The sequence below is a fragment of the Anomaloglossus baeobatrachus genome, chromosome 7 (genome assembly GCF_048569485.1).
Source record: "Anomaloglossus baeobatrachus isolate aAnoBae1 chromosome 7, aAnoBae1.hap1, whole genome shotgun sequence".
Classification (NCBI taxonomy): domain Eukaryota; kingdom Metazoa; phylum Chordata; class Amphibia; order Anura; family Aromobatidae; genus Anomaloglossus; species Anomaloglossus baeobatrachus.
In genome coordinates, this window is record NC_134359.1 from 95899474 (window position 1) to 95910692 (window position 11219).

The following is an 11219-nucleotide window of genomic DNA, read 5'->3' on the forward strand; positions in this document are numbered from 1 at the left end:
GGCACGTTCAATTTCTTGACTGTGTCGCACAAACAATTAATTGCCGTCACACGTACTTACCTCCCATACGACCTCGATGTGGGCGGCGAACATCCACTTCCTGGAGTGGGAGGGACATCCGGCGTCACCGCGACGTCACGCGGCAGTCGGCCAATAGAAGTGGAGGGGCGGAGATGAGCGGGACGTAAACATCCCGCCCACCTTCTTCCTTCTGCATTGCCGGCGGGACGCAGGTAAGCTGTGTTCATCGTTCCCGGGGTGTCACACACTGCGATGTGTGCTACCTCGGGAACATTGAACAACCCGACGTTCAATTTTTAGTAATTGAACGACGTGCATGCAATCAACGTTTTAACGTTCAATCGCAATCGCACGGAAGTTTCACACGCTACAATGTAACTAACGATGCCGGATGTGCGTCACTTATGACGTGACCCCGCCGACACATTGTTAGATAAATTGTAGCGTGTAAAGCCCGCTTTAGATGCCTAAATCTTTTTCCATGTCTGATTTCCCCAGCAGTTTCCCATTTAGTAAGTAATCATAGCATCTGTTTCTCCTTCCCATGTGCATAACCTTACACTTATCTGTGTTAAACCTCAGCTGCCATTTTTCAGCCCAATTCTCCAATTTACTCAAATCCATCTGTAGTTGCAAACTGTCCTCCTTTGTGTTAACTACCTTACATAGTTTTGTATCATCTGCAAATACTGATATTTTACTCTGTAAGCCATCCACCAGATCATTAATAAATATATTAAATAGTAGGGGGCTCAATACAGACCCCTGTGGCACCCCATTAGTAACCCTGGCCCAATCTGAGTGTGCACCATTAATAACCACTCTTTGTTTTCTATCACTAAGCCAGCTACCTACCCATCTACACACATTTTCCCCGAGCCCAAGCGTTCTCACTTTACTTATCAATCTTTTATGTGGGACAGTGTCAAATGCTTTACCGAAGTCGAGATAAATGACATCCAATGATTATCCTCAGTCGATGTGAGAGCTTATATCCTCGTAGAAGCTGATCAGGTTAGTTTGACAGGAGCGATCCTTCATAAAGCCATGCTGATATGGAGTTACACATTTATTAACATTGAGATATTCGATAATATCCCTTAAAAACCCTTCAAACATTTTACCCACAACAGATGTTAAGCTTACCGGCCTATAGTTTCCAGGTTCCCTTTTAGACCCCTTGTTGAATATTGGTTCCACATTTGCTTGCCGCCAATTCAGAGGAACAGACCCGGTTTCTATAGAATCTTTAAATATAAACACTCGACGCCTGAGTCTGCATGTGTTGAACCCAGACACCAAAGAAACCATCAGGCAGAGTGTCAGAATCTGCAATCTGAACAGCGCCAAATGCCACCATGACAGTTGGCAAAGTTTGTGCAAAACTCTATGTGACACACTTCCACCACAATGCTTGACTGTAGGCAGGACACACTTTTCTTTGTACTTCTCACCTGGCTACCGCGACACACACTTAATACCATGAAAACCAAATAAGTTTATCTTGGTCTCATCAGACTACAGGACATTGTTCCACTAATCTATGTCCTTAGTCTATATGTCTTCAGCTAGCTGTTTGCAGGATTTTTTGTGCATCATCTTTAGAAGAGGTTTCTTTCTAGTATGACAGCTATGCAGACCAATTTGATGCCATGTTCCACATATGGTCTGAGCACAGACTGGTTGACCCCCGACCCCTTTATCCTTTGTAGCAATGTTGGCAGCACTCAAACATCTATCTTGAAAAGACAACCTCTGGATATGACTCTGAGCACGTGCACTCAACTTCTTTGGTCGCCTGTTCTGAGTGGAACCTGTTTTGTTATGCCACCGTGCTGCAGCTCATTTTCAGGGTTCTTATTCCGTAGGCCATCTTTATGTAGAACAGCAATTCTTTTTTCAGATCCACAGATAATTTTTTGCTATGAGAACCATGATGAACTTCCAGTGATCAGTATGAGAGAGTGTGTGAGCGATAACACCAAATTTACCCCACCTGCTCTCCATTCACACCTGAGATCTTGTAACACTAATAAGTCACATGACACCAGGGAGGGAAAAGGGCTAATTGGGTACAATGGCTGTGTAGAGTTATTTAGATGGTGCACCTAATTTACACTGTTATACAAGCTGTACACTGACTACTTTCCATTGTATCAAAGTATCATCTGTTCAGTGTTGTCATATGAAAAGATATAATAAAACAATTACAAAAAATGTGAAGGGTGTACTCTCTTTTGTGATATCCAACATCAGTGGAAATGCCTCATGACAAGAAAATGAGGCTCAGTAGTGTGTGTGGCCTCCACGTGCCTGTATGACCTCTCTACAATGCGTGTGCATGCTCCTAATGAGGTGGCGGGTGTTTTCCTGAGGGATTTTCTCCCAGATCTGGACTAAAGCATCAATAAACTTCTGGACAGTCTGTGGTGCAACGTGGCATTGGTGGATGGAATGAGATATGATGTCCCAGATGTACTTGATTGGATTCAGGTCTGAGGAATGAGCAGACCAGTCCATAGCATCAATGCCTTCATCATGCAGGAACGGCTGACACACTTGAGCCACATGAGGCCTAGCATTGTCATGCATCAGAAGGAACCCAAAGTCCACTGCACATGCATATGGGTTCACAATGGGTCTGAGGATCTCATTCCGGTACCTAATGGCAGTTAGGGTACCTCTGGCTAACACATGGAGGGCTATGCCCTCCAAAGAAGTTCCTCCCCACACCATTACTAAAGATACCGTCACACTAAGCAACATCGCTAGCAACATCGCTGCTGATGCACAACTTGCTAGCGATGTTGCTTAGTGTGACATCCAGCAACAACTTGGCCCCTGCTGTGAGGTCGCTGGTTGTTGCTGAATGTCCTGGGCCATTTTTTAGTTGTTGCTCTCCCGCTGTGAAGCACACATCGCTGTGTGTGATAGCGACAGAGCAACAACTAAATGTGCAGGCAGCAGGAGCCGGCTTCTGCGGACGCTGGTAACCACGGTAAACAGCGGGTAACCAAGGAGCCCTTACCTTGGTTACCCGATATTTACCTTCGTTACCAGCCTCCGCCGCTCTCAGCTGTCAGTGCCGGCTCCTGCTCTGTGCACATGTAGCTGCAGTACACATCGGGTAATTAACCCCATGTGTACTGTAGCTAGGAGAGCAGGGAGCCAGTGCTAAGCGGTGTGCACGGCTCCCTGCTCTCTGCACATGTAGCTGCAGTACACATTGGGTAATTAAGCCCATGTGTACTGTAGCTAGGAGAGCAGGGAGCCAGCGCTAAGCGGTGTGCGCTGGTAACCAAGGTAAATATCGGGTTGGTTACCCGATATTTACCTTAGTTACCAAGCGCAGCATGCTTCCACGATGCTCCAGCAATCCCTGCCAGGTCAGGTTGCTGGTGGGATCGCTGGAGCGTCGCTAAGTGTGACATCTCACCAGCGACCTCCTAGCAACTTACCAGCGATCCCTATCAGGTTGTATCGTTGTTGGGATCGCTGGTAAGTTGTTTAGTGTGACTGGGCCTTAACCCACTGCCAAACTGGTCATGCTGGAGGATGTTGCAGCAAAAGGTCTCTAGACTCTGTGATGTCTGTCACATGTGCACAGTGTGATCCTGCTCTCATCCGTGAAGAGCACAGGGAGCCAATCTCAAATCTGCCATTCTTGGTGTTCTCTGGCAAATGCCAATTGCCCTGCATGATGTTGGGCTCTAAGCATAACTCCCACTTGTGGATGTTGGGGCCTCTTACCACCCACATGGAGTCTGTTTCTGACAGTTTGAGCAAACACATGGATATTAGTGGCAAGCTGGAGGTCATTTTGCTGGATTCTGGTACTGCTCCTCCTTGAACAAAGGAGGATGTAGCGGTCTTGCTGCTGCGTTGTTGTCCTCCTATGGCTTCCTCCATGTCTCCTGGTATCTGCTCCATGCTCTGGACACAGCTAACATTCTTGCCACAGCTCACATTGTGCCATCCTGGATGAGCTGCACAACCTGAGCCACTTCTGTGGGTTGTAGACACCGCCTCATGCTACCTCTAGGGGCGAGAGCAATGAAAATGCAAAAGTGACCGAAACAACAGCCAAAAATGATGAGAACAAAGAAATGGTCTGTGGTCACCAACTGCAAAGCCGCTCCTTTACAGTTTTTCAGGGGGTGTCTTGCGAATTGTGCATCAGTTCTATCTGTTTGTTCCATTTGCACAACAACAGGAACATTTAATTCACAATCAGTGAGACTTCATAACTGGATTCAATACACACTACAGTTCAAAAGTTTAGGGTCACTTAGATATTTCCTTATTTTTGAAAGAAAAGCATAGTTTTTTTCAATGAAGTTAACATTAAATTAAACAGAAATACACTCTATACATTGTTAATGTGGTAAATGACTATTCTAGCTGCAAACGTGTGGTTTTGAATGCAATATCTACATAGGTGTATAGAGGCCCATTTCCAACAACCACCACTCCAATGTTATAATGGTAGATTGTGTATGCTGTGTTAGAAGGCTAATGGATGTTTAGAAATCCCATGAAAACCCTTGTGCAAGTATGTTAGCACAGCTGAAAATAGTTTTGCTGATTAGACAAGCTATAAAACTGATCTTCCTTTTAGTTAAGGGTGCTTTACACACTGCGACATCACTAGCGATGTCGAGCGCGATAGCACCTGCCCCCGTCGTTCATGCGACATTTCGTGCTCGCTGCCGTAGCGAACATTATCGCTACGGCAGCGTCACACGCACATACCTTGTCAACGACGTCGATGTGACCGCCGAACAATCCCTCCCTCAAGGGGAGGTGCGTTCACCATCATAGCGACGTCACTGCGGCGTCACTAAGCGGCTGGCCAATAGAAGCGGAGGGGCGGAGATGAGCGGGACGTAACATCCCGCCCACCTCCTTCCTTCTTCATTGCAGGTGGACGCAGGTAAGGAGATGTTCGTCGTTCCTGCGGTGTCACACATAGCGATGTGTAATGCCGCAGGAACGACGAACAACATCGTACCTGTGGCAGCAGCGATATTAAGGAAAGGAGCGACGTGTCAACGATCACTGTTTTTGTACGATTTTGCGATCGTTGATCGTCGCTCCTTGGTGTCACACGCTGCGATGTCGCAATCGGGGCCGGATGTGCGTCACTAACGACGTGACCCTGACGATATATCGGTAGCGATGTCGCAGCATGTAAAGCAGCCTTTAGTTGAGAATCAGGAGCATTCAATTTGTTGGTTCCATTAAACTCTCAAAATGGCCAGAAAAAGAGAACTTTCATGTGAAACTCAACAGTCTATTCTTGTTCTTAGCAATGATGGATATCCCATGCAAGAAATTGCAAAGAAACTGAAGATTTCCTACAACGGTGTGTACTACTCCCTTCAGAGGAGAGCACAAACAGGCTCTAACCAGAGTAGAAAGAAGTGGGAGGCTCCGCTGCACAACTGAGCAACAAGACAAGTACATTAGAGTCTCTAGTTTGAGAAATCGATGCCTCACAGGTCCTCAACTAGCAGCTTCATTAACTAGTACCCGCAAAACGCCAGTGTCAACATTTACAGTGCAGATGCGACTCCGGGATGCCGGCCTTCAGGGCAGAGTGGCAAACAAAAAGCCATATCTGTTACTGGCTAATAAAAGGAAAAGATTAAAATGGGCAAAAAAACACAGACATTGGACAAAGTAAGGCTATGTGCACACACTGGGGTTTTTTGACGCTGCGTTTGTGCGTTTTTTAGCGCTAAAAACGCACAGAAATGCAGCGTCTTTAAAAAACGCACAAAAAAACGCATGCGTTTTTACTGTTTTGGTGCGTTTTTTTCTGCGTTTTTTTATCAGTGAACATTGCCATTAAAGATTGTGGGAAAAAAAAAAAAAAGGTCTGATGTCATTTCCTTCTTCCATATGTTCTTCATTCTCCACTAGTGCATGCAGGGGAGCAGACAGCTGCAGAACTACAAGGCTCAGCATGCACCATCCAGGACTGTATGCTGGAGGGAGAGTCAGGGGGAGCAGACCTACAAGGCTCAGCATACTCCATCCACTAGTGCATGCAGGCGAGCAGACAGCAGCTGCAGAACTACAAGGCTCAGCATACTCCATACAATAGTGTATGCAGGAGAGCGGAGAGCAGCTGCCGAACGACAAGGCTCAGCATCCTCCTTCAAGGACTGTATGCAGGATTTCTTTGCGCCCGCCCCCCCCTCCCTCCCTCCCAAACAAAAAAAAATGACGTGGGCTTCGCCATATTTTTGTATGCTAGCCGAGTACAGCAGGCAGGTATGGGCTGCCCCCAACCCCCAGCTGCCTATTTGTACCCGGCTGGGAACCAAAAATATAGGGAAGCCCTTTTTTTTTTTTTTTTTTTTTTTTTTTTTTAATTATTTCATGAATTTCATGAAATAATTAAAAAAAAAATGACGTGGGCTTCGCCTAATTTTTGTGTCCAGCCAGGTACAACTAGGCAGCTGGGGATTGGAATCCGGATTGCAGGGTGCCCAAGCTTTCTGGGCACCCCAGCTGCGAATTGCAGTCCGTAGCCACCCCAGAAAATGGCGCTTTCATAGAAGCGCCATCTTCTGGCGCTGTATCCAACTCTTCCAGCTGCCCTGATGCCGGGTAGCTCGCTGGTTAATAATGGGGTTAGGGCTAGCTGTGTATTATCAGCTGACCCTAAGCCCGAAATTCATGGTGTCACGCCAATATTAGACATGGCCACCATGAATTTATAGTACAGATAAATAAAAACAACACACAGAAAAATATTTTTATTAGAAATAAAACACAACACAATTAGTGACTTCATCTTTATTGAAATAAAGAACCCCCCTCCGCAGTAATCCTGGGTCAAGGGTCCTGCGCCGTCCAATCTGGATCCAATATCATCTGATCGGTTTGCTGGAAGGCAAAGCGATCAGATGATGTGTCAGGTTCAAGGCCTGAATCACATGAGACAGCAGCTGATTGTATAAACGGCTTTTATACAATCAGCTGATGCATCAGTGCAAAAAAAAAAAAAAAACTACTTCTGTGCAGCGACGGACTGGCTACCGGAGGAATCTCCAGTAATGCCAGGCCTGGATTCAGGTACCTGCACTGCACTCCGGAGTTCTCACCTGAGCTCCAGACTGCAGCCTGGACTTTACAGCGAGCGCCGAGTGACTGATTACCCGGCACTTGCGATTCAGTTCATGACAGCTGCAGACATCCCGGGCTGATCTCTGGTGCTCTCACCTGAACTCCGGAGATCACCCCGGCCTGTCTGCAGCTGTCATGAACTGACTGTAAATGCAGGGGAATCAGTCACTCGGCGGTAAAATCCGGCATCACCGTGAGACTTACGATCAGCTGATGCGTCAGGTGACCGCATCAGGTGATCACCGCCAGGTCCTCACGGCCAGGTCATGCAGCTATCGGTCGTACCTGGGAGCCGGCACACAGCCGGAGCGGGGGTGGCAGGACCGGGAGAGGAGCTGGGAGCGGACATGGCATCGGGAGTCTGCAGACAGGTGAGTATGACATTTTTCTACTGTTCACTTTTGATTTAGCAGCCGCTTCCTCCTCCTGCACGGGAACCGGACATGGCACCGGGCGGGAAATGAAAGCAGCGGTGGCGGTATCGGGAGGATTCACGCTTCTGTGTTTACTGACAGAAGGAATCCTCTTCCTGTACATGTCACTTTATTACACACCCCTTGCGTTTACAGCTGCGTTTTTAGTAATAAAAATGCACTAAAACGCAGCTATATTTGCAATTTGCTGTTTTCATTGCGTTTTTGAACATCTCATTGAACTCAATGGGTGGAAAACGCAGTGAAAAACGCAAAAATAATTGACATGCTGCGTTTTTGTGGGCACCACAAAAACGCAGCTAAAAAAACCGCTGTGTGCAGACAGCAAAAATGAAAACTGATAGACTTTGCTGAGGAAGACTTTGCTGGGGAACACTTTGCTCAGTTTTCTGAGCAAAAACGCACCCGAAAAACGCGCAAAAACGCAGCAAAAAATGCACTGTGCGAACTTACCCTTAGATTAGAAAAAAGTGTTATGGACAAACAAATCGAAGTTTGAGGTGTTTGGCTCACACAGAACATTTGTGAGACGCAGAACAACGGAAAAGATGCTGGAAGAGTGCCTGACGCCATCTGTCAAGCATGGTGGAGGTAATGTGATGGTCTGGGATTGCTTTGGTGCTGGTAAAGTGGGAGATTTGTACAAGGTAAAAGGGATTTTGAATAAGGAAGGCTATCACTCCATTTTGCAACGCCATGCCATACCCTGTGGACAGCGCTTGATTGGAGCCAATTTCATCCTACAACAGGACAATGACCAAAGCACACCTCCAAATTATGCATGAACTATTTAGGGAAGAAGCAGGAGGCTGGTATTCTATCTGTAATGGAGTGGCCAGATCTCAACCCTATTGAGTTGTTGTGGGAGCAGCTTGACCATATGGTGTGCACAAAGTGCCCATCAAGCCAATCCAACTTGTGGGAGGGGGGAAGCATGGGGGGAAATATCTCCAGATTACCACAGCAAATTAACAGCTAGAATGCCAAAGGTCAGCAACGCTGGAATTGCTGCAAAGGAGCATTCTGTGCCGAAAGCAAAGTGTGAAGAGAAAATTATTATATCAAGTAAAAATCATTATTTCTAACCTCGTCACTGTCTGGACGATATTTTCTATTCATTATGCAACTCATCTATATATATAATTGCCTTATTCTGTCTGTCTGTCTGTCATGCTCCAAAATTGTGTCACGGTAACATTGTGTCACCGTGACATGTCCTTACGGTGACACAAAGCTGATTGGCCGCTGGGTTCGCCATGGCCCCGCCCCCCCCACACGGATTGGCCTCTCGCCCCGGCTGCGCCCCCACATGGATTGGCCAGCCGCTCGCCCAGGCTCTGCCCCCCCCCACAGATTGGCCTCTCGCCCCGGCACCCTGCAGGCATTGGCAACTCGCCCACGCCACGCCCCGCCCCCCTCACGCAATAGACGTTAGCTCTCGCCCCCCTCCCCCGCATTGCCCGAACTGACACGGTCACGGAGCCACGAATCCCAGGTGAGTACTGTACTCCCCCCCCCCCCTTTCCCCCCTCACCAACGGGAGCCCACATCAGCGTACGCCGCCGCCGTATGCTGGTGTTGGCTCCCGTGCGAGCGGGGGACGTGTTGCGCTGGTAACCATGCTTGCATAGTTACCAGTAAATCAAGGTCCTGCAGCGGCGGGACTTCCACACGCACAAACATAACAGCACACACACACGCATACACACACACATCAGATCGCACTCACTCTCACAAACACCTCACACACACCTCACACACACATCGCATCCACACACTCACAGCATCCGGCGATATCGCTTGCTTCTCGGCCTCGATACTGTGCTGTGAGCTTCCAGGACCTGCCGGAGGATCACATGGCCAGAAGCATGTGGTATCTCCGGATGTTGTGACTGTGAGCGCGTATGTGCGATATCGTCAGTGTCTGTGTGTGTGAGTGTATGCGATCGGTTGTGTGTGAGTGTATGCGATCGGTCGGGTGTGTGTGAGTGTATGCGATCGGTCGGGTGTGTGTGAGTGTATGCGATCGGGTGTGTGTGAGTGGATGCGATCGGGTGTGTGTGAGTGGATGCGATCGGGTGTGTGTGAGTGGATGCGATCGGGTGTGTGAGTGTCGGCAGAGGAGCACGGCGTGCTGGAGGAGGCTGGGAGCAGAGAGGCTGATCATGGGGAAGGCTGGGAGAGGGAGGCTGATGCTGGGGGAGACTGTGAGGGGAAGGCTGATGCTGGGGGAGGCTGGGAGGAAGGAGGCTGGGAGGAGAGAGGCTGATCCTGGGGAAGGCTGGGAAGGGGAGGCTGATGCTGAGGGAGGCTGGAAGGAGAGAGGCTGATGCTGGGGGAGGCTGGAAGGAGAGAGGCTGAGGCTGGGAGGAGAGAGGCTGATGCTGGGGAAGGCTGATGCTGAGGGAGGCTGGGAGGGGAAAGCTGATGCTGGGGAAGGCTGGGAGGACGGAGGCTGGGAGGAGAGAGGCTGATCCTGGGGAAGGCTGGGAGAGGGAGGCTGATGCTGGAGGAGGCTGGAAGGAGAGAGGCTGATGCTGGCGGAGGCTGATGCTGGGGGAGGCTGGAAGGAGAGAGTCTGATGCTGGTGGAGGCTGATGCTTGGGGAGGCTGGGAGAGGGAGGCTGATGCTGAGGGAGGCTGGGAGGAGGGAGGCTGGGAGAGGTAGGCTGAGAGAAGAGAGGCTGATGCTGGGGGAGGCTGATGCTTGGGGAGGCTGGGAGAGGGAGGCTGATGCTGGGGAAGGCTGGGAGGAGAGAGGCTGATGCTGGGGACAGAGAGGAGAGGCTGATGCTGGGAGGAGAGAGGCTGATGCTAGGATGAGAGAGGCTGATGCTGGGAGGAGAGAGGCTGATGCTGGGAGGAGAGAGGCTGATGCTGGGGGCAGAGAAGCTGATGCTGGGGGCAGAGAGGCTGATGCTGGTGCAGCATGGGGGATGGAGCACGATGGGGGGGTGCGCAGCATCGGGGATGGAGCATGATGGGGGGGTGCGCAGCATCGGGGATGGAGCACGATGGGGAGTTCACAGCATGGGGGATGGAGCACGTTTGGGAGTGCGCAGCATGGCGGGTGGAGCACGTTTGGGAGTGCGCAGCATGGGAGATGGAGCACGATGGGGGGTGCGCAGCATAGGGGATGGAGCACGATGGGGAGTGCGCTCCATGGGGGATGGAGCACGATGGGGAGTGCGGAGTATGGCGGATGGAGCACGTTTGGGAGTGCGCAGCATGGCGGATGGAGCACGTTTGGGAGTGCGCAGCATGGCGGATGGAGCACGTTTGGGAGTGCGCAGCATGGGAGATGGAGCACGATGGGGGGTGCGCAGCATAGGGGATGGAGCACGATGGGGAGTGCGCTGCATGGGGGATGGAGCACGATGGGGAGTGCGCTGCATGGGGGATGGAGCACGTTTGGGAGTGCGCACCTCCCCCCAAAACACACACACACACACACACACGCGCGCGCACTGCACAACACACAACACACCACACACCACACACACACACACACACACTGGGAACCACAAACAACTGCCCTACACAGACACCCACACACACAGACAACGCTGCGCACACACAGCACCCAACACTCAAACACCGCGGCACACACAAATATACGCACATACC